Source organism: Podarcis pityusensis, assembly GCF_964106645.2.
Source record: "Podarcis pityusensis genome assembly, chromosome: 4".
NCBI lineage: Eukaryota > Metazoa > Chordata > Lepidosauria > Squamata > Lacertidae > Podarcis > Podarcis pityusensis.
This window is the reverse complement of record NC_138027.1, coordinates 49,900,678-49,920,920: the sequence shown is the minus strand read 5'-3', so window position 1 is coordinate 49,920,920 and position 20,243 is coordinate 49,900,678. Positions and strand designations below refer to the sequence as shown.

Below are 20,243 nucleotides of genomic sequence, written 5' to 3'. Positions count from 1 at the left end.
TTCAAATAAACAGGCAGCCCTGTTTAGGGAAGTTTTTTATATCTGATATTTTAATATATTTTTAATCTTTTGTTGGAAGCCACCCAGAGTGGGCAGGGTACAAATAAATTATTATTATTATTATTATTATTATTATTATTATTATTTACTGTTAGGAGAAAAAATGAGAAAATGGAATAAACTGCTGTGTGAATGCAACCTATATCCAGAAAATAAAAATTACAGCAGTACTTCCCACCAGACTCATACCACCTGAGGCAGCAGTGGAGGAGACATTTTTAGCCACAAGTTATTGGTGACCACATTCAGTCTTCCACTGGATCTATGTCTTTCCACCTTCTTTTAAAAGAATATAAGAATGTTCTTGAAGAAAAATGGGCTTCTCATTCAAAGGAAGAGCAAGGAGTAAAAGCTACAGAAAGGGGAACAGATTGTCAAGAAAGGATTCCTACCGCACAGTTCTAACTCACTTGGTACATCAGAAGAAGCTCAGTGCATCACCTTCCTCCTGAAAAACCCATAAATTAGTTTTACCTGTTCTCTTTGTAAGATACTGAGCTGTACAACACATGAGGTTATGCTTTTCCTCCAGGACTATGTTCCTGTGAACGATGAAAAATCGATGTTGTGAAGCAGTTAGTCACAGATGTGCAAGTCCTTCTCATGTTGCTGTTTTTGTTGTGTGGTAGCTTGTGGGAGTCGTCTTCTTCTTTGGCGATCACTCGTAGCCGAGTAATATTGCCTTCCATGAACACGGTCTTAACAGTGAGTCTGTAAGTGACTGTGGAGGCCAATTCTGGATCCACACATCCTTCCACAGTGGGGACATAGGTTTCCGCGTGAGAGTTGATCATGGTGAGGGTTTTCCAAGTGTGCCTTCCTCTTAGCATGTTTCCTTTCATCCTGAGTTCAAGTGTCTTCAAAGTCAATGGCTGCTCTCCAGTTGGAGAGTGCTCACAAGCCAGTGTTTCCCAATTCTCGGTGTTTATACTACATTGTTTTAGATTTGCCTTGAGAGAGACTTTAAACATCTTTTGTTGACCACCAGCATTAGCACTATGCTTTCCATTTTTAAGTTCGGAATAGAGTACTGGTAGTTGCTTTGGAAGATGATAATCAGGCATCCAAACAACATGACCAGTCCAGCGAAGTTGATCAAAATCAATAGTGTTAAAAGATTCCCTATTTTTTCTTTCATTCATTATTTGTAGGCTCTCCTATATGTAGGTTACATTGGTTAGAATATACATTGATAACCCATAACAATCCAGTTGTTTCAAGAGTTTCATAGTTTGGCTTCTAACATATTGTAACACCAAAGGATAAACTTCTAGAGATTTAATCAGTAAATTTAAACTGTGGTGAAATGTCACGGGTCCCTGCATACTTGGACAGAATTCACAGCATCATAAAGTTGGAAGGGACCCTGATTATCATCTAGTCCAACCCTCTGCAATCCAGGAATATGCAGCTGTCTCATATGGGGCTCGAAACTGCAACCTTGGTGTTATCAGCACCATAGTCCAACCAACTGAGCTATTTATGCCTGCTGTGAAAATGGCAGCGAGAATCTTACATGCATACAGCTGCTATTTCTATGCCAGTCTACTGGAAAATGAAGGAAAGACTAGTCCCTTGATATATCCACATGAGGAACAAGGAATGGAGTCACACTTCTGCCCTACTGTCACATGTCTAGACTAGTCTTTTTTTAAAATAATAATAATAATATTTATTAATAATTTCAAAGTTACAGAAAAGAAAGGAAAAAATTAAAAACAACACTACAATACATAAAAAAACTAAAAAGGCAAAACATAAAAACATATGCAACAATACAGCAAAAAGAAAAAAAGAAAGAAAAAAAAACACAAATCCCATATTACACATCTTTAACTTCCATTTGCTTGTTTCATTGACCTCCTCACACCTCCCTTTTTGTATTCTAGTTTGATTAGTTATTTCAGCAAATTCTTTCCATCTTTCTCAATTTTTGTTAAATGATTTATCTTAACAATTTAACCTATTAATTAACTCAACAAATCCTTTCCATCTTTTCCCCATATTCTGTTATTCAAATTACCTTAATTTATTTACCCTTATCTTACCAAAGAATACTTTAAAGCTTAAAGCTTAAAACTCGATTATACATAACTCCTGATATCATTTCTACTAGAGTCATATAGTTTCATTCCAACATTTTCCCTAATATTCATTAATTTTAGACTAATTCCCTAGAAAAAAAAATTTCTTTATAAATTTTCTTCCAAACTGTGGAATTGATTTATTGGCGTGACCCCGCTAATTGATTTACGGTCCACAATTAGCTCTTTATGCCCGGCGCGCTTCCTCCGAGCTGCGCCACTCAGCTCCGTCTCCAGTAGCTCTCCAGTCACGCCTCAGCAGAGTTGAACACAGCAGCGAAAACTGTCACGTAGCTTCACTTAGCTTCAGACAAACACACACAGAGACCAGGTTTGTCCATTTCAGTTCTTTATTCCGACATTCCCCAGGAAACTCCTGGGCTCACCGCAGCCATGACTAAACTGCGACCTCTTCCCTCAGAGAACCAGAGGGGAACAGAACGTAACTCCTCCCAGCTCCTCCCAGCTTCGAAAGCTGACGTCAGAATGTTGAGGCATCATGGGAACAACTTAACCAGTTAAGTTCCAAACCCAACACCCCCTCTTGCCGAACCATTCTGACAAGACCTTTTTGAGTTCAACACCTTTCCCTTTGCCTTGTGCCCCTTCCCGGCATCTTTCCCAGGCACCTGTTGAACCCCTTCAACACTCCCAGAATCACACTGTGCGACACTTTTCCACGCACTTGTGACCTGATACCCTACTGACCCATTTGGGCCAGCAGTTGTGTCTTCTCCGTCAGATCCTTCCCCCTCTGACTTGACACCCTGTTTGTGAGCTTTCTCCATTACGCTAACCGGAGATGAAGCCTCACACCTGGACACTCCTTTCACAACCTTTGGAGATGCCCAGACCTGCCCTGAACCCTGATCTTGGACCTGGTCCCCATCACCGGGTTCTGAACCCTGATCTTGGACCTGGTCCCCATCACCGGGATCAGCCTCTGCCTCCCTTTCCTCCTCAGAATCAGACAGACATTCTGAGAGAAAATCAGGACCATCCCTGAGTCTTGAACACCCATCCTGTTCACAGAACTCAGCCTGCTTACTGACCAGCAGCTTGGTTTGATCACCCTCTGGGTATGCAAACTTCCACCCATTGGTTGCAGGATCATATCCACAGAAGATCATTTCCTGAACCTTTGGACCACCTGCCTCAAAGAGCTCAAAGGGCTCTTTGGCTACCCTCCCAAACCCGGGAAAACCATGTACCTGTGCACCCTTGCATGCCCTGCACCCTAGGGACCTCCCACATTTCCGGAGTTTGTACCCTTTTGTGCACCTGTGCAGCTTTTGCACATGACTGGGAACCTTAGCACACTGCGCCTGTGCTTTTCCAGCATTCCCACCACCCTCCAGAGGTGACTCCAGAACAAAGAGATTGTTCTGCCCCCTTTTCACGTTGGCCACTTGTTTCCCCCCTCTGAAAATGGAACAGGTGTCATTTTCAAAGTAAATTTTGTATCCCTGCTTCGCAAGAGCTGGTACAGATAACAAACAACAATTCAGACCCGGCACAACGTAGACCTCTAGCTCCTCCTGTAAAGGAGAAAAAAAACATGTTAGCCACAGCAGAAACCGACTTTCTCATTCCGTCTGCTAACATCACAGTTGTGTCCTGTTGAAACAGCCCTGCAGTTCCGCATTTCGCCAGCAGGCTCGCTTAGCAGGTGCTGACCAACAGCAGTATTCAAAACCCAGCGCGTCACCGTGTCCTGGCTGGAGTTGTTCTTCACAGTTGCCATAGAAGCAGTGATAAGAAAACAACCCTCCCCAGTGTCTGAGCCACGTCCTTCCCTTGCGTTCCCACGCTGGCCTCCTCTCCGAGACTGATTCCCATGGGAACTCAGCTGGTTGACCTTGGGACCTTCCTGCCCAGCTGTCTCCGCTCTCCATGGGCAGCAACGACGTACTCCAGTGGAAAAACACTGCCCGGGGCTCCTCCCAGCTGGCCTCCTTCTCCTTCTTCCGGAAAAGCACTCCTTGCCAGCTCCGCCCCCTCTGGCCTGGCTCCCACTGCGGCTTTCTGGGAACCTGCTTTGTTGACATTCCACTCCAGCACGCACAGTGGACAAGCCTTTACACTTGCCTTTGGAATCCTTCGCCCCCCCGATCTGCTCACTAGCACTCCTTGAGGCTAAAACATCAGGAACAGGGGCTGCAGCCATCTCTAGGCTTTTCTCAATACTTCTCCAGGGCTCTGGCCCCCTGCTGAAGCTTCACAGCACACGCAGCAGCACATCCCCAGATAGCCCTTGCTCAACTTCTTAGAGTGAGCCTTTGAAACGCAATGTCCTCCAAGACCTGGCTGCCTGCCATTGTCTTCCGTTCTCCCAAGGGGCCCCAAGCTGTACTCACAGATTACAAGCTCCTCCGGCACCCATCCGTGGGGAAACGAATTTCCAGCTGCTCTCTTAGCTCCGCAGCTACTCCTTTGCCTCCTAGCAACAGGCAAAAATCTCACCGCCTCCTGCCGCAACTTCAAACGCATTCCGGCACTTCAAAGCGTTCCTGTGACAGTTTTTACGATCGGTGATTAAGGGTCCATAACCTGTGGAATTGATTTATTGGCGTGACCCCGCTAATTGATTTACGGTCCACAATTAGCTCTTTATGCCCGGCGCGCTTCCTCCGAGCTGCGCCACTCAGCTCCGTCTCCAGTAGCTCTCCAGTCACGCCTCAGCAGAGTTGAACACAGCAGCGAAAACTGTCACGTAGCTTCACTTAGCTTCAGACAAACACACACAGAGACCAGGTTTGTCCATTTCAGTTCTTTATTCCGACATTCCCCAGGAAACTCCTGGGCTCACCGCAGCCATGACTAAACTGCGACCTCTTCCCTCAGAGAACCAGAGGGGAACAGAACGTAACTCCTCCCAGCTCCTCCCAGCTTCGAAAGCTGACGTCAGAATGTTGAGGCATCATGGGAGCAACTTAACCAGTTAAGTTCCAAACCCAACACAAACTTCATCCAACGTCTCTTCTTCCTGGTCTCGGGTCATGTCAGTCCTTACTGTCCATTCCATCTAGTCCATCAACCTGGTGGTCTTATGTCCGAGGCCCTTAAGTCTCTTCCATGTCCCTTCTGCAGATCTTCTTCTTCTTGCTTATACTTGCACTTTTCCTTGTCTTTTGTTGGTCTCTTTCTTAATTTCTTTCCTTTCTCATTGAGGAGTAGGGCTCTGGGGGATTCCAACCCAAAATTATCTCCGTCTCCCTTCATCAAACCAGCCCATTCCCCACAGTCCCACTCCCCACAGTCATCAATGTAGTCCAAAAAATATTTAGAAGCATATTTCAAAGTCTCTCCAAAGTTAAAAACCTCCTCAGCTCCAGACTCCCCCTGGCCCACTCCAACGTCAATCTTCAAAGACAGCGGCTTATGCTCCTGTAGGGCCTCGGGTCTCTCCATTTGTATTATTTGAGGTGCAACCGCAACCTCCTCCATTATCTTCTGCACTTGCCCAATCAGTACAGGTTCCTAAGTTGGTCCCTGAATGATTTCTGTATCAATATTCCCTGTTTGTTCACAGTTATTAACCACAACAGTCATCAAATCCATTTTCTCATTCATCAAATCCATCTTCTCATGCATCTGTTCCAACAAGGCACTTGTCATGCATAAAGCAAGCACCAAAACTTCCTCCCAGCTCATATTTGGTCAAGGTCAAAAAGGACTGATGCCACGATCTTAATCTGACAGCTGTAGAGTCCTCAAGTAGACTGCAGCAACAATTTAGCAAGCTCCCTCTAGAGGAGACAATTTCTATTTGTATCCATTTTTTTAAGGCAAGTCCAACAAAGGAAAATTACTTTCATTTTTCAGATATTTTGTTTCTTTAGAATGCAAAAGGCAACATTGGAATCAGTTTATTTCTCTTCTTTAGCTATCTGTCAAAGTATTCCATTCACAGTCAGTGAACCTCTCCAACAATTTCTGTCTCTGACACCCCGTTCCCAGGTTAGAGACGGTGGAAACTTATCTTTCTTCGCTCCCTCTCCTGCAGGCATTAAACAAAGTCCCCCCCCCTTTCTTCCTGCTTCCAAGGGGGTTTCAGTAGTTTTAAATGAAGGAAATTTAGACTTTTTTAACGACTTTCCAGGCTTTAGCTTACAAGGATTTTGCTTCAGTCTATATACAAAAAGTGGAAGGCGGACTTCCTGTTTTGAACCTTCCCGCTTCGGTGCCAAATTAAGATATTTCTTGATCAAATTTTCCGTTTCTACTCACGGGTACTTGTTTTAAATCCAATTGTCCACAGGAAAAAGTCAGCGCTCTCCGGCGATGGCTGTGCGACTTCACTCCGTGAAAGTAGCAATCAGTTCGCAGCACCGCGCCGCTCACCCCACTTCACTCCGGAGCCCCAAAATGGGGTTGCCGGTGAGTAGGGGGGGCGCTCCTGGTGCTCTGCCGAACCCCACGTTCCCAGGCTTCCTCCTCCTGGGATTTCTAGCGGGTCCCCACCTTCGCCGCGGCGGGAAGACCCAGCTTCCACGGAGCCAGTTCCTTCGGTCGGAGGAACTCCGCCATTCGCCGATGGCGCTAACCCGGAAGTCCCATGTCAAGACTAGTCTTGCCCTTAGTTGTCTACATGCTGAGCATGGCCATCTGGCAGAGAACCCCAGTGTATGAGCAGGTGTTCACACCTATGTGTTCCTTTTCCTATGTCCATGCTCAAATGAGTGGCTGTGAAGGGCAGAGCTGGCCTGGTCTTACAACACCAGGCGCACAACCTAATTCCTTGTTCTATGGGTGTGCCTCTGTCACAGATTTAACATCACTACTGTGGAGCAGAGTAGTCATTCCCCTCCCCTCCCCTCCCCTCCCCTCCCCCTTCAGCAAGTGTTCTTTGAAGAAAGGCTGAATCAGGGCATTTATTCCCCACAGTTGCCAGAGAAACCACCTTCCTCTTAAAGTTAAACCATGAAGGAACAGCTAAATTTGCTCTCACTCACAAGGACCTTAGTGTCACACTAATACGGATTTTGAAAGGCAGCTTAATTTTAATCATAGTTTCAATGTTTTTGCACTATCCTTTTTAAATATGTCACGTTTGAAACAGCAATAACAAAACCTAAGGAATCTGGTTTTGGGGGAAAGCTGGTTTGGGGATTATTTGTATGGAATATATTTTTCACATTTCTCGTTTGATTTTGTGGTGCACTGCTGCTGATCCAGTTTCTAAGCAATACTATAACCTCGTTGTTTACATATTGACTAAAGGGTGAACATCTCAAACTTCCTCTTTAGTGGAGACGGGAACCATATTCTCCTTGTATATATCACACACATACACCATTAACTAAAATTAAACTGTGAAATAGATCAACAGCTAGAGGTCTTGGCGCTCTGCTGGTGGCACTAGAATGTCTAGCAGTATTCAAGAGATGGCATAAAATCCATTTATGAATGGCAGTGGCTATGCACATAATTTCCCACCTCCTGCTGGACAGTGATGAAGGAGGATGGGGCCTTCCTGCCAAGTTTTCTATTCATGTTCACTTTCAAGTATGCAGTTCTGCCAATTTATTTAATTAAGAATTTTAGCCTCTGCATTTGTTAGCCATAATGAGAACAGAAAGCTGGACTAGATGGGTCTTTGGTGTGATCCATTAGGGCTCTTCTTGTGTTTACTGTGAAGCTTTCCTAACCCATTACACCAAAATAATAAATGCCAGGATTAGGCACAGTGCATTTTTGTTTTTAATAAGACTACATTGTTAGTGTTGAATTAATAAATGTGTGTGTTCACATTCCTGTTATTCCTAATTAATTACAAACTGATAGTACCACCTCATACCGTACATCTCTTGACAGGTATAGCTGCATAATCTAGTGTCCAGCAAATATGCATTGAAAGGCTGTGTTACCTTGGTAATTAAAATGTAAGTGTTTTAATTGACTGACATTTTGCAGAAATGGTAATAGATAGTGCACTGAGCCATCCTGAACCCCCAGAAAAGGCTGGCTGGGTAAGAGGGTGGAAGTGCTATTGGTAGTGCCACTCCATCAGCAAAGCTGGTGGAGCAACATGTTCAGCCCAGACCCCCCTCATGCCTGTGAAAAGCTCCACGGATGTAGAGCTGCCATCAGTGGTGCTTCCACCAGAAGTAGGGACCAGAGGAGGAATTCCAGGGGCATCAAGGCCTTGCTGGAGGTGGCCTTGGATCTACTACCTCCAAATACAATAAACAATGAAGAAGATACTATATTTAAAAAGATATGCCCTCCCTGATCACTATTACATCAGGAACATAGGAAACATCCTTAGACTACATCAGACTATTTGTCCACCTAAGAACATTAGAAGAGCCTGCTGGATAAGACCAATGGCCCATCTAGTCCACCATCCTGTGGGATGCCTATGGGAAATCCACAAGCAGGACCTGAGCACAATAGCATTTTCTCCTCCAGTGGTTGCCAGCAACTGGTATCAGAAGCAGTGCTGCTTCCAATTGTGTAAGCAGAGCCTAGCCTCTCTGGGCTCTTTCACTTCACCTGTTATCTTACTTTGTTTTGTTTTTACTGGATATACCAGAAATAGTACCTACGACTCTCTGCATGCAACACCTGTGCTTTACCGCTGAGCTATGGTCCTTCATTAGTATATTGTATACACAACTGGCTGCTTATGCATACTATTAGACATGTGCAGCCCCTCCCATAAATACAACTTGGCACTTGCAGCACAGCTGACAACATGTAGGCGTTGGCAGCAGGAAACTCCCCCAGCGAACAAGGGAGACACATGGCAAGTGACTAGATCCATTTCCACATGTGTGACTTCATTGGACAGAAAACTGTACTTCTTGTGTCATTTTCTATGCCTTTGGGTGGGATTCTTACTAAATGATCTATTTTGTAACATGCTAAATGCTATGACGAAATGTGTGCCATGTAATCAGGTGTAGAATATATCACCTTAATCTGCAGCTAAATTCTTTTTTTCCTTTTTTTTTTTTTTTGAGTGGAGATGGACAATTATAAGCATCGTTATTTTAATTTGAAATTACATTGGTATAATAAGACTGTTAGCATGTCACTACAGTGGAATTCATCAAGAATTTTAATGATAATAATTGGAGATAACTTTAGAGCCTTACCTAATTCTGATTCAGTTCATCAACTTCCAGTATGTTTCCATGTGGCTTTTTCACAGACCAGTAACACTGGGGAGTCTTAACCAGTTACCTCCAAGGTGATTCAACCATCCAGATAGGCAGAAATAACTGAATCATGGGGTCCCTTTTTCATGGAGCAAATCAAACTAACTTTGGAAAGGGGCATTGTATTATATTACTGACAGACTAGATGGGCCTTTGTTTGTCAACAGTCAGAATCTTAATAAAATTTTCAACTATAGTAAGAGCCTATTGTACCTGCACCTCATTTTGCTGAAAAAGTGCTCTCTCTGTATATTTCAACTCATTAATTACATATCCTAAATACATACTTGATGCACAGTGTTGCTTTCTTTATATGTTATTTGTTAATTTATGTGACATGCACAGACTTAAAAAAAGAAACCAAACATAATGTTTTAAAAATATAATGAAGCCATCAAGTTTTACTTTCCTTTATTATTGTTGGCAGAAAGGTTCAGCATTGTTCCATTTCATGTTGGGGGGAAAGACACCTTAATAGGTCTCCCTTCATTCCCTTTGTTTCTCTTTTATGTCAGCTAAAAGGTATCTTGCACCGTAGTACCAGATATTTCCTTTGTTCATACTGACAAGGTTTTTTTGTGTTACAGGAAAATGACAGCGATAAACGGCTTTCTGACACTGGCAGCAGAAACAATGCTTTTGGGTAGATATGCTTGTCTTCCACACACAATGTGCTGTTTGAGACCTTTGCAGGGAATTGTTTTGAACCCAAAACAAAGCAAAAGAGGAAAGTGATGGGCTGTGGGAGGAAAACAGGTTAGTCATAATTGGCTTGACATAACCAGGAGCAATTCTGTGCTTTGTATGCATGTGTTTGTTATTTTTTTAGGGCTGAATTATGAGGGTCCTTAAACTTGAGTTTGTTTCAGTTTCCCTTCCTGATGACATCCTGTTTGTGTAAGTCCCCAGGTGTGTTTTCTCCAAATGCCATTGACCTTAGCTTTTTAAAGCTGCTATAAGTTTGCTATACACATTTGGGGGTGGGGGTGGGGAGTGACATATCCCATTGTACTAGTAAAAGCAGACAAGATGCACTTACCTATTTCAAAAGCAAGACAGACAAACAAACCCCAATCAAAAACATATATCCTATCAAAATGTGTATTTATTTATTGAAATTGCATCATGCTCTACCTTCCAAAGGAGTCCAGGGCAGCAAACACATCCACATTTCTTTTTTATTAAAAAAGCATTCTAAAATAGATATAACATTCTGAAAACAAATACAATTAAAAACATTATATCATCCAGTTATATCGGGGTTGCCAGTAACATGATTCTTCAGCCACCAAATGCCTGCATAAACAGGAATGTTCTCAAAATCCTCCTGACAGTTAATAATGATGTGGGCAAAAACACCTTACTAGGGAGGGCATTCCACAAATGGGGAACCACAGGTAAAAAGGCCCTGTCTGGGCTGCTGCTGGGGGTAGATGGGTGTTACTAACAATGTGAACAGTTACAACTTTCAAAGTATCACAAAACCCAAATGCATTTTGACTGTTGTCTTTCTCTGTGGTCTCTGGTCTATGCAAGTTCCGCAGAACAAATTGGTCAAGTGAGTGTGCTCGTTAGCATTTGCCCATGTGTGGTAAAGTCCAATTTCTATGCATGGTGTTAAGTTGAAAGCCAGAATTTGAAATGCTTTTTCCTGCGCCCATATGTTTATTTGAATAAAACACCATCTGAGGTCTTTCTTTGTGTGCCTCCGACATGAGAGTTTTGGAGTGTGGCAACATGAGAACACGCCTTTTCTGCAGTTATACACTTCATTATACACCTTTGGGCACCAGGGGAAAATGTTCCTCTTCAACAAGGTCTTTGACTGATTACATCTGATACGTTGTTAAATGTGTTGTGAGAGAAGGGTAGGAGGCATTATTGGGGGGGGGGTTCTAGTTTTTATTATGTATTTTGTGTTTTTTTTATATTGAGCTTTCACATTTTGAGCCGCCACATGACCTATGGATGAAGACAGCTTCCAAATTTAAATAATTAATTAATAATAGAAACGGAATTTAGACCTTTGCTGCTGTATCACATTGATTATCTAAGGACTGACTGAGAAATTTTGGAATAATTTCAAAATTCCAAATAATAATTTGGAATTTTGGAGTGCCCCAGTCCTACTCCAGAAAGAGATGTGCAGCATGGACCTATGCATGTTTACTTGACAGTAACACTCACTTGTTATTATGTTATATTATATTATAATATGTTATATTATTGTTATATTAGGGTCCCGAAGAGTCAGACATGATTAAATGACTAAACAACAACAACAACAACACTCGCTTGTGCTCTATGGGACTTAGGACCAGTCTTAGGAACCACAAGTTCACAAGCAGCACATGCATCAGAATTGTGGTGTGTGTTTAGATACATTGCATTGCATTTTGACACCATTTATTTTTAGTTTCTATCAATACTAAAATATAATGAGAACCATTGCTTACTGGAATTGTGAACATGTACATAATTCTATGATTCAATGCAGATCAGTCATTCTAAAAGTTCAGCATGAGTTTAGAACTCGTACCTGTAGGGCCTGTTTGTAAAAAAAACTTGATGCAAATTAAGATGCTCTATTTCACATTAATTTCTTCACATTTTATTACTTCAGGAAGTAATATTAAATATATGTCGTGCTTCTTCAATATATGCTAGCTACGTATCTTGGTTTCAGCACACGCAACCTGAGAACAAGATTGGATAAACAGGTGTGCCGATGTCTGTTTATCTCACACAAAACACTTTTCACAGACACTCAATAAGGCTTTATCTTCCTGCAAGATGGATAGGGAAGAAAATGCACATCACAATCTCCACATTGCAAAGTGATGAATCAGAACTCTGGACAAATCAATTTGTTGTTCTTGGCATTTGATCTATCTCACTTAACCGATGAGCGAGATCTGGCCTCTTTTAAAGGGCAAATTAGTGAGTGAGATACAACATCAAGTACTAAATGTACATGTCTAAATAGACTTCCGGGTTGGCGCCATCGCCGAATGGCGGACTCCCTCCGAGCTCCGGAGGGAGCCTGCTCGGCAGGGGCTGGGTCCTACCGCACCGGCGATGCGGGGACCCTTAAAAACCACGGCCACGAGGGCCGTGGACATGGAGACTCGGCTGGCACCGTCAGCGCCCTCCCGACTCATGAAGGAGCCTTTTTAAAGGCTACGGATCGGGTGCCGGGGAGAAGCGTGGTGCTTTGAGTCCTCTGCTATCCCTGCCGAGCGCAGCCGCATGCCATCCGGCGGAGAGCGCTGACTTCTTCCATTGAAAATTCGGACTTTTTAACAACAACCCGTGAGTAATTTGAAAATTGGGTTTAAAAGGAGGAAAAAAAGAATTTCTTTTTGAATTGGACACGAGCGGGGGGGGATCCAAAAAGGAAGTCAGTCCCCCCCCCTATTGTAAACCTTCCAAGACAAGGACGGGGAAACCAAGGTCCAAAAAGATTTGTATTGCTGATAAAAATTAAGAATTCCACGATGGGGAATCATAAGAACTGTGCTGGAGGACGAATTGAGGGAGAAGAAACGTAACCCCCCCCCCCCCCTGGGAACCGGGGTGATTGAAGAGAGAGCCTGGTGAAAAGAGTCGGAGATTTTGACAGCTGTCAAAGTAGCTGTCAAAGTCGGAAAGCAGAGAGGATTTTATTATGAGAACTTTGCTGGCTAAATTTGTTACAATTTGCTACAACTTGTTAAAACTTGGATACAAAATGGCGAAAATATGGATAACAATCGGACTTTTGGACTAGAGAAAACAAAGTTACAACAATCCCCCTAGAGGACATTACAAAGATGGTCGTAAGTGGAAAAATACCATTGGAATTTTACAGAACTGGTTATCTTCTGGGAAAGCTGCAAAACGGAAATAATATTTTGTCTACAGGGTGTTCAGCTAAAGGAGACAATAGAATTTTCTATTGAAGAAAGGAAGGGACTGAACGCAAGTTTTTGTTCCTGAATAACAATAATCCCTGCAGGCTTACTAAGCTTCTGAATTAGAACGTTTCAGCAGCGGAACAAGAGGAAACTGGACTACAATTTGGAAAGAACAATGGGGGGAGCTTTATTAAAGATCTGAAGTTAAGTGTTTTAAAAATAATTATGAAAGGAAAAAAAACAAAAAAAAAAAACAAAACCAGCAAGGAGTTGGGGGAAATAGGCGATTTATGGATTGTAAGAATTCCAGGCGGATAACATGGTTTGGTGGTCAGGGGGAAATTAAACCGGGGACAGAGGGGGAGAACTAAAATCCAAAGGCTTGTCAACTTCTTTTTTTTTGAACTGGCTTTGTTTTATCTATTATATCTTTTATTTCTTATTTCTGATATTTCTACTATGTGGGGTGTCTTAATTACTAAAAAAAGGGAAATTGTGGAATGAAAATGGGGTGGGCTCTGGGAAAGAAATTTTTGGTTTTTTATTAAGGGTATTGATGAGGAGTGTAGAAATCTTAAATTCGAATAATGGTTTAAACAAATTATGTTTATAATCAGAACCGAGAGCTTGTGGAGCCAACAACATGAAAAAGGAATATGGTAGGGGTGGGGGAAGGGGGGAGTCCCAGAAAGTGGATATATGAAAACAAGGATCTGAATGTATTTTACTTTTTACTTTCTGTATTTTTGAAACTTTTAATAAATATTATTTAAAAAAAAAAAAAAAATAAATGTACATGTCTAAATAACATAAGACTTATCTCCATTTTCTCGGAGAAAATGAATTGAGGTGGGGGGGCATACCTATTTTTTGTCATTGAATGAAAGAACTGTGCCAGTATCTTTAAAAATAGTCTTAATAGAATCATTATTTTTACATTGATCCAATGGAATAAATTATGACTAGGGGGGGAAACCCCATCTTTCCCCCATCTATATCACTTTCTCATGTTTTTACTCATTGTTTCATTTCTTCATTGATATGTAATTTAATGTGACTTTTCTCAAAATGAATGTTTAAATTAAAGTGCATATTTACATGCATATTTGTATAGCTTTGAACAGTGGATAATTTTTATCATTTCTGTATTTCATTTTTGTTAACAGCTTAGAGATGATTGATATACCGCTTAACTACAATTGCTTAAATAAACCAAACAAACACACACAAAATTGTTGGGCAGTTAAGCTCCAACCACACAATAATCCATGATGTGGGGACCAGGTCATTTTATACAGAAACTTGCAAATACTGAATTCATCAAGCATCAGTTGGATGGACCCCAAAAGCAGACTGTTTAAGAGCATCGCATAGATCTCTGTAAGAAGCAAGATATAAATGTAAAAAATAATTAGAGGCAACTTCATTAAATCAATGTTTTGTCATTGGGTATACACTTGCATGGGAGTAAGTCCCACTAAATTTAATGGGGCTTACTTCTCTATATACATGTGTAGGATTATGCTGTAAATCAAATAATTGGAAAATGGAAGACTGGTATTTTCTGATCACATAAGAGTTTGGCAAAACAGCATTTAGTTTTTGAATATTTGCACACAAAGATCATATTGAAATAACTAGTTAATTAAAATAAAGAAGCAAAATATCTCCTTTTAAGTTTGATTTCTTAAATTACTAAAATCTATAATCTGTATTTAATAATAGTAATATAAATTGCTGTTGTTTTTTTCATCCATTTTCAATACACATGCTTTGGGCTGACACAGCACAATACTGAGGTATTAAAATAGCATTTATAATAGTTATATCTTAAAGTTTGTATATCATTAGAAAAAGAGAGAGAACATGCCACCAACTCTATTTCTCCAAAACCTTTTAATGATGTGATTAAAACAGCAAGAACAAATATGGAAGTTGCCATTATTTTTCTAATGCTGTAATATATATATATAACTCCCAAAATGTATTATCCCGGATGAGTAAATACTGAACACCATGTGGGTGAATATGTTCACACTACATTTTTGAAATCTCATTACATAATCCAGCTTTAGTTGAAGTATTTGGATTTAGGGTAAATTAACCTCATTATTCAGAATGTGGGTGGCACTGTGGTCTAGACCACAGAGCCTAGGGCTTGCCGATCAGAAGGTCGGCGGTTCAAATCCCTGCGGCGGGGGGAGCTCCAGTTGCTCGGTCCCTGCTCCTGCCAACCTAGCAGTTCGAAAGTAGATAAATAGGTGGAAAGGTAAATGGCATTTCCGTGTGCTGCTCTGGTTTGCCAGAAGCGGCTTAGTCATGCTGGCCACATGACCCGGAAGCTGTACACCAGCTCCCTCGGCCAATAAAGCGAGATGAGTGCTGCAACCCCAGAGTCGTTTGCGACTGGACCTAATGGTCAGGGGTCCCTTTACCTTTTTAACCTCGTTGTTAGCATTTTGGTATGTAACATTTCAAACACTGAATTTTCACTTGGGTTGTTGTTCACAGGGGAACTCCCTTTATTGTGGGATTTGCCACTTATTTCTAAACTTTCTAGTATACGACAATTGGAGCAGAGACAGGTCATATTGCCATATTAATTCCTTCTCATTCAAGCATTTTTATAGCAGTTCATCAGCGACATTGTTAAAACTTCTGCAGAGGATCACTTTATGTCTACTTTATGCTATTTCTCTTGTACTAAGCTCTTACCACAAAACAACTGTTTAGAAGGTAATACTGAGGGAATTAATAGTGGCATACAGTCATTGGGGAAAGAAATCAATGGGCCTCATAGGACCAAACTAGACATAAGATTAAATTTGTTTTCATTTTATTTATATGAGAATTTCTATCATGTCCTTGTAATGGATATGCATCACTCATGACAGCTTACCGCAAGTAATATCACAGTATCATCATAAAACCACGTTATTAAAAATACAACAGAGGCAAGGAGGTCAGATTAAAAACAAGTAACATATTATCTGACCACGTTATCTGACTGGTAGGACAAAAGCCCACATTAAAGCATTTAATGTGTGTGATTTTTTCAAATAGCTGCCACAGAGTGGTGAGCTGGATTGGGAATCAACAAGTAGACAGAGGGAGTTTAAAACCTCACACCTTGCAATCAACATTGCTCTTTGCATTGACGTTGATGGCAATGACATCTTACTTCTCAATGCAAAAGAGCAAAGTAGGGAGGTGATTTTTGTCAGAATCATGGGAGAAGGGGGGATTAAACTACCCCTCTCTTTCCACTGTGATCTGTACATATCCTGTTAGCCTCAATGAAGAGAGCAGTCGGCCTTATAGAAAGATGTACATTAGCCATAATGCCTTGGGCACCACATCTAGTTGGCCTATAGCCATAGCCTGCCATCAATATTGATTTTCATTAGGTTACAGGGAAGCAAAGATATATTTCACATGCAGTATTTATGCTCCGCAAAGGTTTTTGGACCCAAAGTATTTTGCCTAGGGAGTAATTGATATGGAGGTTCAACTAATGAAAACCTAATTACCATGATATATCTTCAAATTCTGTAACTTCAGGTGTTGGGAGTATTAGAGGCTGATTAAAATCAGGAGTCAGTAACTTACACTTAAAATCTTGGCTATAACTCCTGGAGTACCTGCTCCCTGCCTTGCAGGCCTGGGAATCTGGGTCCCTGACTGACTGCAGCTACAGAAGCTGAGGTGGCTGACCAGACTCTTGCGTAGAGGGGTTGTGTGGGTGGGTGGGGTGGTGTTCTGCTGCTGCTGTTATTATTGCTTCAATTGCTTTAAATTGTTTTTAACTTGTGGTTGTTTTTTTAAATTTGGAGGTTTTTTTTTTTGGTTTTTTTTGAATTAGGGAAGTAAATTGTGCCTGAGAATAGAAGAGCAGGTAATCCCAATAACAAAGAGTGTATAAATTCTGGTCAGTGTATAAATTTACCCATGGTGGATAGAGAGAAGTTTTCCTCCTCTTATAATACTAGAACCCAGAACATTCAACGAAGCTGAGTGTCAGAAGATTCAGCACAAGGAAAAGGAAGTGCTTCTTCACACAGCATATCGTTAAACTATAGAATCTGCTATCACAAGATATAGTCATGTCTGCCAACAGAACTGTCTTTAATAGGGCTAAGACTAGTATCAGAGGTGGTGTGCATCTGAATGTCAATTGCAGGGCATCTAGTTGGCCATTGTCAGAACTAGATGCTGGACTAGAAGGACCTTTCTTCTGACCCAACAGGGTGATTTTTACATTATTATAAACCACTGAGCCTCTTGGGCTTGCCAATCAGAAGGTTGGTGGTTCGAATCCCCATGACGGGGTGAACTCCCGTTGCTTGGTCCCAGCTCCTGTCAGCCTAGCAGTTTGAAAGCATGCCAAAAAAGTGCAAGTAGATAAATAGGTACTGCTCTGGCAGGAAGGTAAACGGCGTTTCCGTGTGATGCTTTCGGTGTTCGGTTTCGGTGTTCCATTGCTCCAGAAGCAGCTTAGTCATGCTGGCCACATGACCCAGAAAAACTGTCTGCCAACAAACGCCAGCTCCCTCGGCCTGTAAAGGAAGATGAGCGCCGCAACCCCAGAGTCGTCTGCTACTGGACTTAACTGTCAGGGGTCCTTTACCTTTTTATGTGTATACGATACTCAACTAGGTGGATTCAATACAAGGTAGCTTCCTAAGTCCCTTTGTTTAACTTTTGATATACACACTTGAGCAGTTGAGGCCACATAGTGATCTACCTCAAGACACCTTATTAACTGCACTATCTGACTCTGAATTCTCAGAATGTGATAACTTCCCTGAATCACCCCATGAATTCACCATGTATTTTGGGGTACATGCAAAGCCCAAGGCATTCCCCTGCTATAAACAGGACTTCCAATGTGAGAGCAACATCAGCATGTTGCATAAATATAACACTGAGCCTCCATTCCCAAAGCAAGAGCAGATGCCATATTTCAGAAGCTGAGGAGTCTTTTTCTTTTACTATCCATATGTGCAACCCAGATTTGCTGACAGACCCAGTTAATTGGTAGGTAACAAGAAGAGAGATTAGAAAATGACAGGTGGTAGAAGAGTACACATTACAGTATTAACCTATTCTGTTGGAATTGTTTTCAATACTCTTTTGTGAATCACATTTGTAATTATGAAAGAAAACTACTCAAGAAGTCTCAATCACAGCTTTCATAAAAACATACTTAAATAGCTCTTTCCCATCCAGTGTGGTTGAAAGGTAGCTGCACTGATGAGACCTACAGTATAAGTATCATTGACCACTTGCTATCCTTTTGTGGAGGTCCATGAGAACTAGAAACTTTCTCTCTCTCTCTCTCTCTCTCTCTCTCTCTCTCTCTCTCTCTCTTCTCTCTCTCTCTCTCTCTCTCTCTCTCTCTCTCTCTCTCTCTCTCACACACACACACACACATTGTTTTAACAGTGGGTTTTCAAAAAGTTGCTTAAATTTTTTTGAACTCTTTCCATATTAGGTTTAAAAAATATAGAATCTTATCACTAAAGCAGTAGACAGGATAACATTTTCTCACCTTATCATATCTCACAATCAGCCCCAGAAGGTAACTTATTTCTATTCTTGTTTTAGAGATGGCAAAAAGGGGGGGGGGGACAGTTAATTATTAGCTCAAAATGTCATCTAGTGAATGCATGATTTAAGTACCTTGGAATGGATCTCACTGGACCTGTGTTGGATAAGTATTCATATTTATTTTGCACACACCCCACACCCCAAAATTTGTAAAAACCAATTTCATGACCCTGAGGAACTTTTAGACTTCCATTTTCTTGAACAGCAGATGCCAGCACCCCCATGGCAGACTGGAGAAAGTTTTGGCAGAAGTTTTCTAGAGTCTCAGAACTCTGCTAGCTGACACTTTTGACTGGACATTACAGGAATTAGGTGAGGGACATTTTGCATGTAAAGCATGTACCCTAATACTGAGCTAGGATTGCTTCCTTTCCTACATGAATGATACAGGACATGACAGTCTTTAGATTCTTTCTGGCCCTCCTCTGTTGCAAGGTCAAAGCGAACAACCCTAAATATAGGGAGGGTGGGACGGGCAATCTGATGCATGGGGCAAAATGAGGAAGCTCTACACCTCGTGCAGGGAGTTTTAGTATTTCTGGCTGTCAATCAACAAATGGCAACATTAACTTCATCCCAACAACAAGGGAAGCCCAATCACATCTGTGGCCAATGATCAATTAGCCCGCCTCACAACTTTGGAGTGTCCTGTCAGCCCCCACCACAACACATGCTCTCCATGAAGGAGAACACGCTTTGTGACTGCAACCCAGAAATGCACTGAAACATTTCTTTCTTGTACCAAAATTAGGTATACATTCTGCTTGTTTCATTGTTGTGCAAAAAATAAAAGCGGCCTATTAGATTTTCACAGGTTTTTGTTTTGTTTTTTGCTTCTTCCTGTTTTCTTCCTGTTTTCTCATACTTCACAGTTAACAAGGCATGCGTGCTCACTCTTTTCTGTCACCGACTGCGACTCAACTTGTTGAGCGAAGAAGTTGAGAGTTCTGCAGAAGGTTACCTGCTGCGCTTGAGACAGTAGAATCCATTGGTTTGTTGATTTGGTGTGAATCTCAGCTACAGCAATTATTCCCAAGTTTGTGATCTTGACAAAATGGAACAAGAGGATGACATATGGCTAAGCCACAGGAGCTGAAGGAAATAAATATGAGTTAATAACTTGTGCTCACCATGAAGGATGATTGAAATGTGAAGTATCAGTGCTGCTGCTTCTACTCCTTCTGCTGTTGCTACTAAGATAAAAACATTGACTCAAAACACACACACACACAAGGTGCAAAAATGCTACATTAGGAATGCATACGACACCCGTGAATGCAATTTGAGGTTTTGCAAAATGAATTTATTTTTCTGTAATGGAAATTGGTACCCTCTAACCTGCAGTGGACAAGATAGAAAACTAAGTTATTGATATAGAAATTGCTATATTTCAACTTTCTCATTAACACAAAATAGGCTGTGATGTT

At 41.5% G+C, this 20,243-nt stretch overlaps 1 long non-coding RNA gene across 2 annotated transcripts in view; it reads left to right on the top strand.

Moving 5' to 3' along the window:
- LOC308476207 overlaps window positions 1-20,032 on the top strand; it is a 49,764-nt gene extending 29,732 nt beyond the window's left edge. For both annotated transcript variants that reach the window (XR_013985796.1, XR_013985797.1), the window contains exons 7-8: window positions 9,898-10,066; window positions 19,689-20,032. This is a non-coding gene — a long non-coding RNA (uncharacterized lncRNA). The remainder of the gene's footprint in view (window positions 1-9,897; window positions 10,067-19,688) is intronic.
- Window positions 20,033-20,243: the final 211 nt, after the last annotated feature.